Source organism: Mya arenaria, chromosome 1 (genome assembly GCF_026914265.1).
Source record: "Mya arenaria isolate MELC-2E11 chromosome 1, ASM2691426v1".
Lineage (NCBI taxonomy): Eukaryota > Metazoa > Mollusca > Bivalvia > Myida > Myidae > Mya > Mya arenaria.
The window spans coordinates 31,008,842-31,028,164 of NC_069122.1; the positions used below are offsets into that span (position 1 = coordinate 31,008,842).

At 33.9% G+C, this 19,323-nt stretch overlaps 1 protein-coding gene across 1 annotated transcript in view; it reads left to right on the top strand.

Annotated features, from left to right (window-relative positions):
- Positions 1–901: 901 nt before the first annotated feature.
- LOC128231111 (uncharacterized) overlaps positions 902–19,323 on the top strand; it is a 32,453-nt gene continuing 14,031 nt past the window's right edge. Inside the window, exon 1 of the transcript XR_008260293.1 lies at positions 902–1,030. The gene's annotated coding sequence lies outside the window, so the exon portion shown is untranslated. The remainder of the gene's footprint in view (positions 1,031–19,323) is intronic.

The window sequence follows — 19,323 nt, forward strand, 5'->3', positions numbered from 1 at the left end:
ACCCTTTAAGCCCGATGTAAAATGCCTGTTAAGGGCTTGTTCATTTTCAAATAAAGCAAGCCCATCTGGATAATTGACCTGGCTGAGATTAAAATTCCATTTTTATCCATTTTCCTGTCTTTTTAATCTTGTTTATAACTTTCAACAGTTACCATTTTACAATATTACTAAACAGGCTACCTCAGTATTTGATATGCCTCAAGTGTTTTCTTTTCAATTTACCATAGTTGAATTAGTCATGATTCCTCTCACTAGTTTCTGTGATTTATCTTTGACAATTTTTGATTTGGGATTGATGATTACAAAGGCCTGAAACAGTATTTGTTTGCATTTTGAAGTTACAATATTTAAAAAAGCTCGGACCTGCAGTTTGTGTTATGACAGAAATTGGTGGACAGCATTTTAGTACTGTCTGATTTTATCGAGTGGTGAGTTTGAAAAATTTGATGTTGGAAGTTTGAAATAAACTTACCGGTATGTATCAATTAGGTGGAAGTTGTTGATTACTTTTGCTAATTGAGTTAAAGCCTCATTATTGTGTACAAATAGAAACATAATACTTGTGTTATGTGTATCATAAATTGAATTGTGGTACTGATACTTAGAAACAACTTCATGTATTAGTGGTTTTGAATTGACATAGTGATTTAGTGATTTAGTGATTGAAGATGGCAGTTTTAACAGTTTCTGCTTGCATTGGGAGTTGGAAGTTTGAAAAAAAACTGTTACAGTATATACATGTATATCAATGAAGTGGAAGTTGTTGATTTCTTTGGCTCATTGTTAAAACCTCATTATTAAGTACAGAAAGGAAAGTAATACTTGTGTAATGTGGATCATAAATTGAATTGTTGTACATGTACTTATACTGACAAACAACTTGATTTATAAGAGGTTTGGACTTTACATAGTGATTTAGTGATTGTGGGCGGCAGTTTAAATAGTTTCTGCTGATATTGGGAGTTTGAAGTTTGAAAAAACTGTTATATATCAATGAAGTGGAAGTTGTTGATTACTTCTGCTTATTGAGGTAAAACCCCATTAGTGTGTACAAAAAGGAACATAATACTTGTGTTATGTGTATTATAAATTAAATTGTGGTACTTATACTGACAGACAACTTGATGTATAAGAGGTTTGGAATTTACATAATGATTGTGGACGGCAGTTTTAATAGTTTCTGCCTATATTAGGAGTTTGAAGTTGAAAAAATCTGTTACCGGGTATATATCAATGAAGTGGAAGTAATTTTTTATTACTTTTGCTAATTGAGTTAAAACCCAATTATTGAGTACAAATAGGAACATAATACTTGTGTAATGGGTATTATAAAATGAATTGTGGTACTAATACTGACAAACAACTTGATGAATAAGCGGTTTGGAATTTACATAGTGATTGCGGACGGCAGTTTTAATAGTTTCTGCTGATATTGGGAGTTGGAAATTTGAAAAAACTGTTACTGTATATATCAATGAAGTGGAAGTTGTTGATTACTTTTGTTAATTGAGTTAAAACCCCATTATTGTGTACAGATAGGAACACTATACTTGTGGTATGTGTATTATAGATTGAATTGTGGTACTAATACTGACAAACAACTTGATGTATCAGAGATATTGGGAGTTGGAAGTTTGAAAAAACTGTTTTTTATTAATAAAGTGGAAGTTGTTGATTACTTTTGTTAATTGAGTTAAAACCCCATTATTGAGTACAGATAGGAACACAATACTTGTGGTATGTGTATTATAGATTGAATTGTGGTACTAATACTGACAAACAACTTTATGTATCAGAGATATTGGGAGTTGGAAAAAACAGTTACTGTACATATCAATGAAGTGGAAGTTGTTGATAAATAAAATTTGCTTATTAAGTTAAAACCCCATTATTGTGTGCAAATAGGAACATAATACTTGTGTTTATTTGTGTATTATAAATTGAATTGTGGTACTTACAGTGTTCTCAATAAGAACCGGCTGCCGGCCAAAATGGATGGTTCAAATGGCAATTGGGCCGGTTAAAATTTTGAAAAATAAATTAATTTTAAATAGAATAAGTAGAAGCAGGTCGGTTACTTTACTCTTTGAGACGGTTCAACTGAAACTTATTGAGAACCCTGACTTATACTGACAAGCAATTGGATGTATAAGCGGTTTGGAATTTACATAGTGATAAGTGAATGCGGCAGTTTTAATAGTTTCTGCTGATATTTGGAGTTGGAAGTTTGAAAAACTGTTACGGTATATACATGTATATCAACGAAGTGGAGGTTGTTGATTACTTTCGCTAATTGAGTTAAAACCCCATTATTGTGCACAAATAGGAACATAATACTTGTGTAATGGGTATTATAAATAGAATTGTGGTACTAATACTGACAAACAACTTCATGTATAAGAGGTTTGGAATTTTAATAGTTTCTGCTGATATTTGGAGTTGGAAGTTTGAAAAAACTGTTACAGTATATATCAATGAAGTGAAAGTTGTTGATTAATTTTGCTAATTTAGTTAAAACCCCATTATTGTGTACAAATAGAAACACAATACTTGTGTTATGTGTATTATAGATTGAATTGTTGTACTTATGCTGATAAACAAATTGATGCATAGGAAGTTTGGAATTTACATAGTGATAAGTTATTGTGGAAAGCAGTTTAAATAAGTTTCTTCTTATATTGAATGTTGGAAGTTTAAAAAAAACTGTTACAGTGTTTACATGTATTTCAATGATGTGGAAATAGTTGTTGATTACTTCTGCTTATTGAGTTAAAACCCCTTTATTTAGTACAAAAAGGAACGTTATACTTGCAAGTGTTATGTGTTTTATAAATTGAAGTGTGGTACTTATAACTGACAAAAAATTTGATGTATAAGAGGTTTTGAATTTACATAATGAGTACTGATTGCGGGAGGCAGTTTAAATCGTTTATGCTTAAACTGGGAGTTGGAAGTTTGAAAAAACTGTTACAGTGTATACATGTATATCAATGAAGTGGAAATATATGTTGATTACTTCTGCTTATTAAGTTAATACTCAATTATTGGGTATGTATAGGAACATTTTACTTGTGTTTTGTGTATTATAAATTGAATTGTGGTTCTTGAACTGACAAACAACTTCATATATAAGAGATTTTGAATTTACATAGTGATTTAGGGATTGTGGACGGCAGTTTTAATAGTTTCTGCTGATATTGGGAGTTGGAAGTTTGAAAAAACTGTTACTGTATATATCAATGAAGTGGAAGTTGTTGATTACTTTTGCTAATTTAGTTAAAACCCCATTATTGTGTACAAATAGGAACACAATACTTGTGTTATGTGTATTATAGATTGAATTGTTGTACTTATGCTGATAAACAAATTGATGTATAAGAAATTCGGAATTTACATAATGATAAATTATTGTGGAAAGCAGTTATAATAGCTTCTGCTAATGTTGGGAATTGGAGGTTTGATAAAACTGGGTTTAAATGTATCAACTTGATGTAAAAGCATTTTGAATTAACATAGTGATTAGTGATTGTGGACAGCAGTTTTAATTTAATTTAGATTCTGCTAAACTGCTCAAAAAATTCAATAAAGTGGGAGTTGTTGATAACTGTTTTAACAGTTTCTGCTTATATCGGGGGTTAGAGGATTGAAAATACTGTACAGTATATATATCAATAAAATGAAAGTTATTGATTACTTTTGCTCATGTATTGTTATGATAACAGAATATGCCTGGGTTTGTTATAGAATGTGCATGGGCCGGGGTTTTGTTACTTAGTGTTATTCACTTTTAACCATGTATTGTTATGTTTACAGAATATGCCTGGGCCAGGGTTTTATTGCTTAGTGTTGTTCTCTTTTAACCATGTATTGTTATGTTTACAGAATATGCCTGGGCCAGGGTTTTATTGTTTAGTGTTGTTCTCTTTTAACCATGTATTGTTATGCTTACAGAATGTGCCTGGGCCAGGGTTTTATTGTTTAGTGTTATTCTCTTTTAACCATGTATTGTTATGTTTACAGAATGTGCCTCGGCCAGGGTATTAGTGTTTAGTGTTGTTCTCTTTTTATCATGTATTGTTATGTTTACAGAAAGTGCCTGGACCAGGGTATTATTGTTTAATGTTGTTCCCTTTTAACCATGTATTGTTATGTTTACAGAAAGTGCCTGGATCAGGGTTTTATTGTTTAGTGTTGATCTCTTTTAACCATGTATTATTATGTTTACAGAAAGTGCCTGGATCAGGGTTTTATTGTTTAGTGTTGATCTCTTTTAACCATGTATTGTTATGTTTACAGAATATTTCTGGACCAGGGTTTTAGTGTTTAGCGTTGTTCTCTTTTAACCATGTATTGTAATGGTTAAGGAATGTGCCTGGGCTTGGGTGTTGTTACTTAGTGTTATTCACTTTTAACCATGTATTGTAATATTTACAGAATATAACTGGGCCAGGGTTTATAATTTTAGTGTTGGTTGCTTTTTACGATGTATTGTTATGTTTAAAGAATGTGCCTGGACCAGGGTTTTATAGTTTAGTGTTGTTCTCTTTTAACCATGTATTGTTATGTTTACAGAATGTGCCTGAATCAGGGTTTTATTATTTAGTGTTGTTCTCTTTTAACCATGTATTGCTATGTTTACAGAATGTGCCTGGGCCAGGGTTCTAGTGTTTAGTGTTTTTCTCTTTTAACCATTATTGTTATGTTTAAAGAATGTGCCTGGACCAGGGTTTTATTGTTTAGTGTTGTTCTCTTTCAACCATGTATTGTTATGTTTACAGGATGTGCCTGGGCTGGGTTTTATTGTTTAGTGTTGTTCTCTTTTAACCATGTATTGTTATGTTTACAGAATGTGCCTGAATCAGGGTTTTATTGTTTAGTGTTGTTCTCTTTTAACCATGTATTGTTATGTTTACAGAATGTGCCTGGGCCAGGGTTTTAGTGTTTAGTGTTGTTCTCTTTAAACCATGTATTGTTATGTTTACAGAATGTGCCTGGACCAGGGTTTTATTGTTTAGTGTTGTTCTCTTTTAACCATGTATTGTTATGTTTATAGAATGTGCCTGAATCAGGGTTTTATTGTTTAGTATTGTTCTCTTTTAACCATGTATTGTTATGTTTACAGAATGTGCCTGGGCCAGGGTTTTAGTGTTTAGTGTTGTTCTCTTTAAACTATGTATTGTTATGTTTACAGAATGTGCCTGGACCAGGGTTTTATTGTTTAGTGTTGTTCTCTTTTAACCATGTATTGTTATGTTTACAGAATGTGCCTGGGCCAGGGTTTTAGTGTTTAGTGTTGTTCTCTTTAAACCATGTATTGTTATGTTTACAGAATGTGCCTGGACCAGGGTTTTATTATTTAGTGTTCTCTTTTAACCATGTATTGTTATGTTTACAGAATGTGCCTGGGCCAGGGTTTTATTGTTTAGTGTTGTTCTCTTTTAGCCATGTATTGTTATGTTTACAGAATGTGCCTGGGCCATGGTTTTAGTGTTTAGTGTTGTTTTCTTTTAACCGTGTATTGTTATGTTTACAGAATGTGCCTGGGCCAGGGTTTTAGTGTTTAGTGTTGTTCTCTTTAAACCATGTATTGTTATGTTTACAGAATGTGCCTGGACCAGGGTTTTATTGTTTAGTGTTGTTCTCTTTTAACCATGTATTGTTATGTTTATAGAATGTGCCTGAATCAGGGTTTTATTGTTTAGTGTTGTTCTCTTTTAACCATGTATTGTTATGTTTACAGAATGTGCCTGGGCCAGGGTTTTTGTGTTTAGTGTTGTTCTCTTTAAACCATGTATTGTTATGTTTACAGAATGTGCCTGGACCAGGGTTTTATTGTTTAGTGTTGTTCTCTTTTAACCATGTATTGTTATGTTTACAGAATGTGCCTGGGCCAGGGTTTTAGTGTTTAGTGTTGTTCTCTTTAAACCATGTATTGTTATGTTTACAGAATGTGCCTGGACCAGGGTTTTATTGTTTAGTGTTGTTCTCTTTTAACCATGTATTGTTATGTTTACAGAATGTGCCTGGGCCAGGGTTTTATTGTTTAGTGTTGTTCTCTTTTAGCCATGTATTCTTATGTTTACAGAATGTGCCTGGGCCAGGGTTTTAGTGTTTAGTGTTGTTTTCTTTTAACCGTGTATTGTTATGTTTACAGAATGTGCCTGGAATAGGGTTTTAGTGTTTAGTGTTGTTCTCTTTTAACCATGTATTGTTATGTTTACAGAATGTGCTTGGGCCAGGGTTTTAGTGTTTAGTGTTGTTCTCTTTTAACCATGTATTGTTATGTTTACAGAATGTGCCTGGATCAGGGTATTATTGTTTAGTGTTGTTCTCTTTTAACCATGTATTGTTATGTTTACAGAAAGTACCTGGATCAGGGTTTTATTGTTTAGTGTTGTTCTCTTTTAACCATGTATTGTTATGTTTACAGAAAGTGCCTGGACCAGGGTTTTATTATTTAGTGTTGTTCTCTTTTAACCATGTATTGTTATGTTTACAGAATTTGCCTGGACCAGGGTTTTATTGTTTAGTATTGTTCTCTTTTAACCATGTATTGTTATGTTTACAGAATGTGCCTGGTCAGGGGTTTTATTGTTTAGTGTTATTCTCTTTTAACCATGTATTGTTATGTTTAAAAATATATGCCTGGGCCGGGGTGTTGTTCCTTAATGTTATTCCCTTTTAACCATGTATTGTTATGTTTACAGAATGTGCCTGGACCAGGGTCTTATTGTTTAGTGCTGTTCTCTTTTAACCATGTATTGTTATGTTTACAGAATGTGCCTGGAACAGGGTTTTATTGTTTAGTGTTGTTCTCTTTTAACCATTTATTGTTATGTTTACAGAATGTGCCTGAATCAGGGTTTTATTGTTTAGTGTTGTTCTCTTTTAACCATGTATTGCTATGTTTACAGAATGTGCCTGGGCCAGGGTTTTAGTGTTTAGTGTTGTTCTCTTTTAACCATGTATTGTTATGTTTACAGAATGTGCCTGGGCCAGGGTTTTAGTGTTTAGTGTTGTTTTCTTTTAACCATGTATTGTTATGTTTACAGAATGTGCCTGGATCAGGGTTTTATTGTTTAGTGTTGTTCTCTTTTAACCATGTATTGTTATGTTTACAGAAAGTACCTGGATCAGGATTTTATTGTTTAGTGTTGTTCTCTTTTAACCATGTATTGTTATGTTTACAGAAAGTGCCTGGACCAGGGTTTTATTATTTAGTGTTGTTCTCTTTTAACCATGTATTGTTATGTTTACAGAATGTGCCTAGACTAGGGTTTTATTGTTTAGTATTGTTCTCTTTTAACCATGTATTGTTATGTTTACAGAATGTGCCTGGTCAGGGGTTTTATTGTTTAGTGTTATTCTCTTTTAACCATGTATTGTTATGTTTAAAAATATATGCCTGGGCCGGGGTGTTGTTACTTAATGTTATTCCCTTTTAACCATGTATTGTTATGTTTACAGAATGTGCCTGGACCAGGGTTTTATTGTTTAGTGCTGTTCTCTTTTAACCATGTATTGTTATGTTTACAGAATGTGCCTGGAATAGGGTTTTATTGTTTAGTGTTGTTCTCTTTTAACCATTTATTGTTATGTTTACAGAATGTGCCTGAATCAGGGTTTTATTGTTTAGTGTTGTTCTCTTTTAACCATGTATTGCTATGTTTACAGAATGTGCCTGGGCCAGGGTTTTAGTGTTTAGTGTTGTTCTCTTTTAACCATGTATTGTTATGTTTACAGAATGTGCCTGGGCCAGGGTTTTAGTGTTTAGTGTTGTTCTCTTTTAACCATGTATTGTTATGTTTACAGAATGTGTCTGGGCCAGGGTTTTATTGTTTAGTGTTGTTCTCTTTTAACCATGTATTGTTATGTTTACAGAATGTGTCTGGGCCAGAGTTTTATTGTTTAGTGTTGTTCTCTTTTAACCATGTATTGTTATGTTTACAGAATGTGCCCGGACCAGGGTTTTATTGTTTAGTGTTGTTCTCTTTTAACCATGTATTGTTATGTTTACAGAAAGTGCCTGGGCCAGGGTTTTATTGTTTAGTGTTGTTCTCTTTTAGCCATGTATTGTTATGTTTACAGAATGTGCCTGGGCCAGGGTTTTATTGTTTAGTGTTGTTTTCTTTTAACCATGTATTGTTATGTTTACAGAATGTGCCTGGGCCAGGGTTTTAGTGTTGAGTGTTGTTCTCTTTTAACCATGTATTGTTATGTTTACAGAATGTGCCTGGGCCAGGGTTTTAGTGTTTAGTGTTGTTCTCTTTTAACCATGTATTGTTATGTTTACAGAATGTGCCTGGGCCAGGGTTTTATTGTTTAGTGTTGTTCTCTTTTAACCATTTATTGTTATGTTTACAGAATGTGCCTGGGCCAGGGTTTTATTGTTTAGTGTTGTTCTCTTTTAACCATGTATTGTTATGTTTACAGAATGTGCCTGGATCAGGATTTTATTGTTTAGTGTTGTTCTCTTTTAACCATGTATTGTTATGTTTACAGAAAGTGCCTGGACCAGGGTTTTATTATTTAGTGTTGTTCTCTTTTAACCATGTATTGTTATGTTTACAGAATGTGCCTGGACCAGGGTTTTATTGTTTAGTATTGTTCTCTTTTAACCATGTATTGTTATGTTTACAGAATGTGCCTGGTCAGGGGTTTTATTGTTTAGTGTTATTCTCTTTTAACCATGTATTGTTATGTTTAAAAATATATGCCTGGGCCGGGGTGTTGTTACTTAATGTTATTCCCTTTTAACCATGTATTGTTATGTTTACAGAATGTGCCTGGACCAGGGTTTTATTGTTTAGTGCTGTTCTCTTTTAACCATGTATTGTTATGTTTACAGAATGTGCCTGGAATAGGGTTTTATTGTTTAGTGTTGTTCTCTTTTAACCATTTATTGTTATGTTTACAGAATGTGCCTGAATCAGGGTTTTATTGTTTAGTGTTGTTCTCTTTTAACCATGTATTGCTATGTTTACAGAATGTGCCTGGGCCAGGGTTTTAGTGTTTAGTGCTGTTCTCTTTTAACCATGTATTGTTATGTTTACAGAATGTGCCTGGGCCAGGGTTTTAGTGTTTAGTGTTGTTCTCTTTTAACCATGTATTGTTATGTTTACAGAATGTGTCTGGGCCAGGGTTTTATTGTTTAGTGTTGTTCTCTTTTAACCATGTATTGTTATGTTTACAGAATGTGCCCGGACCAGGGTTTTATTGTTTAGTGTTGTTCTCTTTTAACCATGTATTGTTATGTTTACAGAATGTGCCTGGGCCAGGGTTTTATTGTTTAGTATTGTTCTCTTTTAGCCATGTATTGTTATGTTTACAGAATGTGCCTGGGCCAGGGTTTTAGTGTTTAGTGTTGTTTTCTTTTAACCATGTATTGTTATGTTTACAGAATGTGCCTGGGCCAGGGTTTTAGTGTTGAGTGTTGTTCTCTTTTAACCATGTATTGTTATGTTTACAGAATGTGCCTGGGCCAGGGTTTTAGTGTTGAGTGTTGTTCTCTTTTAACCATGTATTGTTATGTTTACAGAATGTGCCTGGGCCAGGGTTTTATTGTTTAGTGTTGTTCTCTTTTAACCATTTATTGTTATGTTTACAGAATGTGCCTGGGCCAGGGTTTTATTGTTTAGTGTTGTTCTCTTTTAACCATGTATTGTTATGTTTACAGAATGTGCCTGGACCAGGGTTTTATTGTTTAGTGTGTTTCTCTTTTAGCCATGTATTGTTATGTTTACAGAATGTGCCTGGGCCAGGGTTTTAGTGTTTAGTGTTGTTCTCTTTTAACCATGTATTGTTATGTTTACAGAATGTGCCTGGGCCAGGGTTTTAGTGTTTAGTGTTGTTTTCTTTTAACCATGTATTGTTATGTTTACAGAATGTGCCTGGATCAGGGTTTTATTGTTTAGTGTTGTTCTCTTTTAACCATGTATTGTTATGTTTACAGAAAGTACCTGGATCAGGATTTTATTGTTTAGTGTTGTTCTCTTTTAACCATGTATTGTTATGTTTACAGAAAGTGCCTGGACCAGGGTTTTATTATTTAGTGTTGTTCTCTTTTAACCATGTATTGTTATGTTTACAGAATGTGCCTAGACTAGGGTTTTATTGTTTAGTATTGTTCTCTTTTAACCATGTATTGTTATGTTTACAGAATGTGCCTGGTCAGGGGTTTTATTGTTTAGTGTTATTCTCTTTTAACCATGTATTGTTATGTTTAAAAATATATGCCTGGGCCGGGGTGTTGTTACTTAATGTTATTCCCTTTTAACCATGTATTGTTATGTTTACAGAATGTGCCTGGACCAGGGTTTTATTGTTTAGTGCTGTTCTCTTTAACCATGTATTGTTATGTTTACAGAATGTGCCTGGAATAGGGTTTTATTGTTTAGTGTTGTTCTCTTTTAACCATTTATTGTTATGTTTACAGAATGTGCCTGAATCAGGGTTTTATTGTTTAGTGTTGTTCTCTTTTAACCATGTATTGTTATGTTTACAGAATGTGCCTGGGCCAGGGTTTTAGTGTTTAGTGTTGTTCTCTTTTAACCATGTATTGTTATGTTTACAGAATGTGCCTGGGCCAGGGTTTTAGTGTTTAGTGTTGTTCTCTTTTAACCATGTATTGTTATGTTTACAGAATGTGTCTGGGCCAGGGTTTTATTGTTTAGTGTTGTTCTCTTTTAACCATGTATTGTTATGTTTACAGAATGTGTCTGGGCCAGAGTTTTATTGTTTAGTGTTGTTCTCTTTTAACCATGTATTGTTATGTTTACAGAATGTGCCCGGACCAGGGTTTTATTGTTTAGTGTTGTTCTCTTTTAACCATGTATTGTTATGTTTACAGAATGTGCCTGGGCCAGGGTTTTATTGTTTAGTGTTGTTCTCTTTTAGCCATGTATTGTTATGTTTACAGAATGTGCCTGGGCCAGGGTTTTAGTGTTTAGTGTTGTTTTCTTTTAACCATGTATTGTTATGTTTACAGAATGTGCCTGGGCCAGGGTTTTAGTGTTGAGTGTTGTTCTCTTTTAACCATGTATTGTTATGTTTACAGAATGTGCCTGGGCCAGGGTTTTAGTGTTTAGTGTTGTTCTCTTTTAACCATGTATTGTTATGTTTACAGAACATGCCTGGGCCAGGGTTTTATTGTTTAGTGTTGTTCTCTTTTAACCATTTATTGTTATGTTTACAGAATGTGCCTGGGCCAGGGTTTTATTGTTTAGTGTTGTTCTCTTTTAACCATGTATTGTTATGTTTACAGAATGTGCCTGGATCAGGATTTTATTGTTTAGTGTTGTTCTCTTTTAACCATGTATTGTTATGTTTACAGAAAGTGCCTGGACCAGGGTTTTATTATTTAGTGTTGTTCTCTTTTAACCATGTATTGTTATGTTTACAGAATGTGCCTGGACCAGGGTTTTATTGTTTAGTATTGTTCTCTTTTAACCATGTATTGTTATGTTTACAGAATGTGCCTGGTCAGGGGTTTTATTGTTTAGTGTTATTCTCTTTTAACCATGTATTGTTATGTTTAAAAATATATGCCTGGGCCGGGGTGTTGTTACTTAATGTTATTCCCTTTTAACCATGTATTGTTATGTTTACAGAATGTGCCTGGACCAGGGTTTTATTGTTTAGTGCTGTTCTCTTTTAACCATGTATTGTTATGTTTACAGAATGTGCCTGGAATAGGGTTTTATTGTTTAGTGTTGTTCTCTTTTAACCATTTATTGTTATGTTTACAGAATGTGCCTGAATCAGGGTTTTATTGTTTAGTGTTGTTCTCTTTTAACCATGTATTGCTATGTTTACAGAATGTGCCTGGGCCAGGGTTTTAGTGTTTAGTGTTGTTCTCTTTTAACCATGTATTGTTATGTTTACAGAATGTGCCTGGGCCAGGGTTTTATTGTTTAGTGTTGTTCTCTTTTAACCATGTATTGTTATGTTTACAGAATGTGTCTGGGCCAGGGTTTTATTGTTTAGTGTTGTTCTCTTTTAACCATGTATTGTTATGTTTACAGAATGTGTCTGGGCCAGGGTTTTATTGTTTAGTGTTGTTCTCTTTTAACCATGTATTGTTATGTTTACAGAATGTGCCCGGACCAGGGTTTTATTGTTTAGTGTTGTTCTCTTTTAGCCATGTATTGTTATGTTTACAGAATGTGCCTGGGCCAGGGTTTTATTGTTTAGTGTTGTTCTCTTTTAGCCATGTATTGTTATGTTTACAGAATGTGCCTGGGCCAGGGTTTTAGTGTTTAGTGTTGTTCTCTTTTAACCATGTATTGTTATGTTTACAGAATGTGCCTGGGCCAGGGTTTTAGTGTTGAGTGTTGTTCTCTTTTAACCATGTATTGTTATGTTTACAGAATGTGCCTGGGCCAGGGTTTTAGTGTTTAGTGTTGTTCTCTTTTAAGCATGTATTGTTATGTTTACAGAACATGCCTGGGCCAGGGTTTTATTGTTTAGTGTTGTTCTCTTTTAACCATTTATTGTTATGTTTACAGAATGTGCCTGGGCCAGGGTTTTATTGTTTAGTGTTGTTCTCTTTTAACCATGTATTGTTATGTTTACAGAATGTGCCTGGACCAGGGTTTTATTGTTTAGTGTGTTTCTCTTTTAGCCATGTATTGTTATGTTTACAGAATGTGCCTGGGCCAGGGTTTTAGTGTTTAGTGTTGTTTTCTTTTAACCATTTATTGTTATGTTTACAGAATGTGCCTGGGCCAGGGTTTTAGTATTTAGTGTTGTTTTCTTTTAACCATTTATTGTTATGTTTACAGAATGTGCCTGGACCAGGGTTTTATGGTTTAGTGTGTTTCTCTTTTAGCCATGTATTGTTATGTTTACAGAATGTGCCTGGGCCAGGGTTTTAGTGTTTAGTGTTGTTTTCTTTTAACCATGTATTGTTATGTTTACAGAATGTGCCTGGGCCAGGGTTTTAGTGTTTAGTGTTGTTCTCTTTTAACCATGTATTGTTATGTTTACAGAATTTGCCTGGACCAGGGTTTTATTGTTTAGTATTGTTCTCTTTTAACCATGTATTGTTATGTTTACAGAATGTGCCTGGTCAGGGGTTTTATTGTTTAGTGTTATTCTCTTTTAACCATGTATTGTTATGTTTAAAAATATATGCCTGGGCCGGGGTGTTGTTACTTAATGTTATTCCCTTTTAACCATGTATTGTTATGTTTACAGAATGTGCCTGGACCAGGGTTTTATTGTTTAGTGCTGTTCTCTTTTAACCATGTATTGTTATGTTTACAGAATGTGCCTGGAACAGGGTTTTATTGTTTAGTGTTGTTCTTTTTTAACCATTTATTGTTATGTTTACAGAATGTGCCTGAATCAGGGTTTTATTGTTTAGTGTTGTTCTCTTTTAACCATGTATTGCTATGTTTACAGAATGTGCCTGGGCCAGGGTTTTAGTGTTAAGTGTTGTTCTCTTTTAACCATGTATTGTTATGTTTACAGAATGTGCCTGGATCAGGGTATTATTGTATAGTGTTGTTCTCTTTTAACCATGTATTGTTATGTTTACAGAAAGTACCTGGATCAGGATTTTATTGTTTAGTGTTGTTCTCTTTTAACCATGTATTGTTATGTTTACAGAAAGTGCCTGGACCAGGGTTTTATTATTTAGTGTTGTTCTCTTTTAACCATGTATTGTTATGTTTACAGAATTTGCCTGGACCAGGGTTTTATTGTTTAGAATTGTTCTCTTTTTAACCATGTATTGTTATGTTTACAGAATGTGCCTGGTCAGGGGTTTTATTGTTTAGTGTTATTCTCTTTTAACCATGTATTGTTATGTTTAAAAATATATGCCTGGGCCGGGGTGTTGTTACTTAATGTTATTCCCTTTTAACCATGTATTGTTTTTTTTACAGAATGTGCCTGGACCAGCGTTTTATTTTTTAGTGCTGTTCTCTTTTAACCATGTATTGTTATGTTTACAGAATGTGCCTGGACCAGGGTTTTATTATTTAGTGTTGTTCTCTTTTAACCATGTATTGTTATGTTTACAGAATGTGCCTGGACCAGGGTTTTATTGTTTAGTGTTGTTCTCTTTTAACCATGTATTGCTATGTTTACAAAATGTGCCTGGGCCAGGGTTTTAGTGTTTAGTGTTGTTCTCTTTTAACCATGTATTGTTATGTTAACAGAATGTGCCTGGGCCACGGTTTTAGTGTTTAGTGTTGTTCTCTTTTAACCATGTATTGTTATGTTTACAGAATATGCCTGGGCCAGGGTTTTATTGTTTAGTGTTATTCTCTTTTAACCATGTATTGTTATGTTTACAAAATGTGCCTCGGCCAGGGTTTTATTGTTTAATGTTATTCTCTTTTAACCATGTATTGTTATGTTTACAGAATGTGCCTTGATCAGGGTATTATTGTTTAGTGTTGTTCTCTAATAACCATGTATTGTTATGTTTACAGAAAGTGCCTGGATCAGGGTATTAGTGTTTAGTGTTGTTCTCTTTTTATCATGTATTGTAATGTTTACAGAAAGTGCCTGGACCAGGGTATTATTGTTTAATGTTGTTCCCTTTTAACCATGTATTTTTTTGTTTACAGAATGTGCCTGGACCAGGGTTTTATAGTATAGTGTTGTTCTCTTTTAACCATTTATTGTTATGTTTACAGAATGTGCCTGAATCAGGGTTTTATTGTTTAGTGTTGTTCTCTTTTAACCATGTATTGCTATGTTTACAGAATGTGCCTGGGCCGGGGTTTTAGTGTTTAGTGTTGTTCTCTTTTAACCATGTATTGTTATGTTAACAGAATGTGCCTGGGCCAGGGTTTTAGTGTTTAGTGTTGTTCTCTTTTAACCATGTATTGTTATGTTTACAGAATATGCCTGGGCCAGGGTTTTATTGTTTAGTGTTATTCTCTTTTAACCATGTATTGTTATGTTTACAAAATGTGCCTCGGCCAGGGTTTTATTGTTTAATGTTATTCTCTTTTAACCATGTATTGTTATGTTTACAGAATGTGCCTTGATCAGGGTATTATTGTTTAGTGTTGTTCTCTAATAACCATGTATTGTTATGTTTACAGAAAGTGCCTGGATCAGGGTATTAGTGTTTAGTGTTGTTCTCTTTTTATCATGTATTGTTATGTTTACAGAAAGTGCCTGGACCAGGGTATTATTGTTTAATGTTGTTCCCTTTTAACCATGTATTGTTATGTTTACAGAAAGTGCCTGGACCAGGGTTTTATTATTTAGTGTTGTTCTCTTTTAACCATGTATTGTTATGTTTACAGAATTTGCCTGGACCAGGGTTTTATTGTTTAGAATTGTTCTCTTTTTAACCATGTATTGTTATGTTTACAGAATGTGCCTGGTCAGGGGTTTTATTGTTTAGTGTTATTCTCTTTTAACCATGTATTGTTATGTTTAAAAATATATGCCTGGGCCGGGGTGTTGTTACTTAATGTTATTCCCTTTTAACCATGTATTGTTTTGTTTACAGAATGTGCCTGGACCAGCGTTTTATTTTTTAGTGCTGTTCTCTTTTAACCATGTATTGTTATGTTTACAGAATGTGCCTGGAACAGGGTTTTATTGTTTAGTGTTGTTCTCTTTTAACCATTTATTGTTATGTTTACAGAATGTGCCTGAATCAGGGTTTTATTGTTTAGTGTTGTTCTCTTTTAACCATGTATTGCTATGTTTACAGAATGTGCCTGGGCCGGGGTTTTAGTGTTTAGTGTTGTTCTCTTTTAACCATGTATTGTTATGTTAACAGAATGTGCCTGGGCCAGGGTTTTAGTGTTTAGTGTTGTTCTCTTTTAACCATGTATTGTTATGTTTACAGAATATGCCTGGACCAGGGTTTTATTGTTTAGTGTTATTCTCTTTTAACCATGTATTGTTATGTTTACAAAATGTGCCTCGGCCAGGGTTTTATTGTTTAATGTTATTCTCTTTTAACCATGTATTGTTATGTTTACAGAATGTGCCTTGATCAGGGTATTATTGTTTAGTGTTGTTCTCTAATAACCATGTATTGTTATGTTTACAGAAAGTGCCTGGATCAGGGTATTAGTGTTTAGTGTTGTTCTCTTTTTATCATGTATTGTTATGTTTACAGAAAGTGCCTGGACCAGGGTATTATTGTTTAATGTTGTTCCCTTTTAACCATGTATTTTTATGTTTACAGAATGTGCCTGGACCAGGGTTTTATAGTATAGTGTTGTTCTCTTTTAACCATGTATTATTATGTTTACAGAAAGTGCCTGGATCAGGGTTTTATTGTTTAGTGTTGATCTCTTTTAACCATGTATTGTTATGTTTACAGAATATGCCTGGACCAGGGTTTTAGTGTTTAGCGTTGTTCTCTTTTAACCATGTATTGTTATGTTTACAGAATGTGCCTTGATCAGGGTATTATTGTTTAGTGTTGTTCTCTAATAACCATGTATTGTTATGTTTACAGAAAGTGCCTGGATCAGGGTATTAGTGTTTAGTGTTGTTCTCTTTTTATCATGTATTGTTATGTTTACAGAAAGTGCCTGGACCAGGGTATTATTGTTTAATGTTGTTCCCTTTTAACCATGTATTTTTATGTTTACAGAATGTGCCTGGACCAGGGTTTTATAGTATAGTGTTGTTCTCTTTTAACCATGTATTATTATGTTTACAGAAAGTGCCTGGATCAGGGTTTTATTGTTTAGTGTTGATCTCTTTTAACCATGTATTGTTATGTTTACAGAATATGCCTGGACCAGGGTTTTAGTGTTTAGCGTTGTTCTCTTTTAACCATGTATTGTTATGTTTACAGAATGTGCCTGGGCCAGGGTTTTATTGTTTAGTGTTGTTCTCTTTTAGCCATGTATTGTTATGTTTACAGAATGTGCCTGGGCCAGGGTTTTAGTGTTTAGTGTTGTTCTCTTTTAACCATGTATTGTTATGTTTACAGAATGTGCCTGGGCCAGGGTTTTAGTGTTTAGTGTTGTTCTCTTTTAACCATGTATTGTTATGTTTACAGAATGTGCCTGGGCCAGGGTTTTAGTGTTTAGTGGTGTTCTCTTTTAACTATGTATTGTTATGTTTACAAAATATGCCTGGGCCAGGGTTTTATTGTTTAGTGTTATTCTCTTTTAACCATGTATTGTTATGTTTACAGAATGTGCCTCGGCCAGGGTTTTATTGTTTAATGTTATTCTCTTTTAACCATGTATTGTTATGTTTGCAGAATGTGCCTGGGCCAGGGTTTTAGTGTTTAGTGTTGTTCTCTTTTAACCATGTATTTTTATGTTTACAGAATGTGCCTGGGCCAGGGTTTTAGTGTTTAGTGTTGTTCTCTTTTAACCATGTATTGTTATGTTTACAGAATGTGCCTGGGCCAGGGTTTTAGTGTTTAGTGTTGTTCTCTTTTAACCATGTATTGTTATGTTTACAGAATATGCCTGGGCCAGGGTTTTAGTGTTTAGTGTTGTTCTCTTTTAACCATGTATTGTTATGTTTACAGAATATGCCTGGGCCAGGGTTTTATTGTTTAGTGTTATTCTCTTTTAACCATGTATTGTTATGTTTACAGAATGTGCCTCGGCCAGGGTTTTATTGTTTAATGTTATTCTCTTTTAACCATGTATTGTTATGTTTACAGAATGTGCCTGGATCAGGGTATTATTGTTTAGTGTTGTTCTCTAATAACCATGTATTGTTATGTTTACAGAAAGTGCCTGGATCAGGGTATTAGTGTTTAGTGTTGTTCTCTTTTTATCATGTATTGTTATGTTTACAGAAAGTGCCTGGACCAGGGTATTATTGTTTAATGTTGTTCTCTATTTATCATGTATTGTTATGTTTACAGAAAGTGCCTGGACCAGGGTTTTATTATTTAGTGTTGTTCTCTTTTAACCATGTATTGTTATGTTTACAGAATGTGCCTGGGCCAGGGTTTTAGTGTTTAGTGTTGTTCTCTTTTAACCATGTATTGTTATGTTTACAGAATATGCCTGGGCCAGGGTTTTATTGTTTAGTGTTATTCTCCTTTAACCATGTATTGTTATGTTTACAGAAAGTGCCTGGACCAGGGTTTTATTGTTTAATGTTATTCTCATTTAACCATGTATTGTTATGTTTACAGAATGTGCCTGGATCAGGGTATTATTGTTTAGTGTTGTTCTCTAATAACCATGTATTGTTATGTTTACAGAAAGTGCCTGGATCAGGGTATTAGTGTTTAGTGTTGTTCTCTTTTTATCATGTATTGTTATGTTTACAGAAAGTGCCTGGATCAGGGTTCTAGTGTTTAGTGTTGTTCTCTTTTAACCATGTATTGTTATGTTTACAGAAAGTGCCTGGACCAGGGTTTTATTATTTAGTGTTGTTCTCTTTTTACCATGTATTGTTATGTTTACTGAATGTGCCTGGACCAGGGTTTTATTGTTTAATGTTGTTCCCTTTTAACCATGTATTTTTATGTTTACAGAATGTGCCTGGATCAGGGTTTTATAGTTTAGTGTTGTTCTCTTTTAACCATGTATTGTTATGTTTACAGAATGTGCCTGAATCAGGGTTTTATTATTTAGTGTTGTTCTCTTTTAACCATGTATTGTAATTTTTACAGAATATGCCTGGGCTGGGGTGCTGTTCCTTAGTGTTATTCTCTTTTAACCATGCATTGTTATGTTTACAGAATGTGCCTGGTCAGGGGTTTTATTGTTTAGTGTTATTCTCTTTTAACCATGTATTGTTATGTTTAAAAATATATGCCTGGGCCGGGGTGTTGTTACTTAATGTTATTCCCTTTTAACCATGTATTGTTATGTTTACAGAAAGTGCCTGGACCAGGGTGTTATTGTTTAGTGCTGTTCTCTTTTAACCATGTATTGTTATGTTTACAGAATGTGCCTGGAACAGGGTTTTACTGTTTAGTGTTGTTCTCTTTTAACCATTTATTGTTATGTTTACAGAATGTGCCTTGGCCAGGGTTTTATTGTTTAGTGTGTTTCTCTTTTAGCCATGTATTGTTATGTTTACAGAATGTGCCTGGGCCAGGGTTTTAGTGTTTAGTGTTGTTTTCTTTTAACCATGTATTGTTATGTTTACAGAATGTGCCTGGGCCAGGGTTTTAGTGTTTAGTGTTGTTCTCTTTTAACCTTGTATTGTTATGTTTACAGAATGTGCCTGGGTCAGGGTTTTAGTGTTTAGTGTTGTTCTCTTTTAACCATGTATTGTTATGTTTACAGAATGTGCCTCGACCAGGGTTTTATTGTTTAGTGTTATTCTCTTTTAACCATGTATTGTTATGTTTATAGAATATGCCTGGGCCAGGGTTTTATTGTTTAGTGTTATTCTCTTTTAACC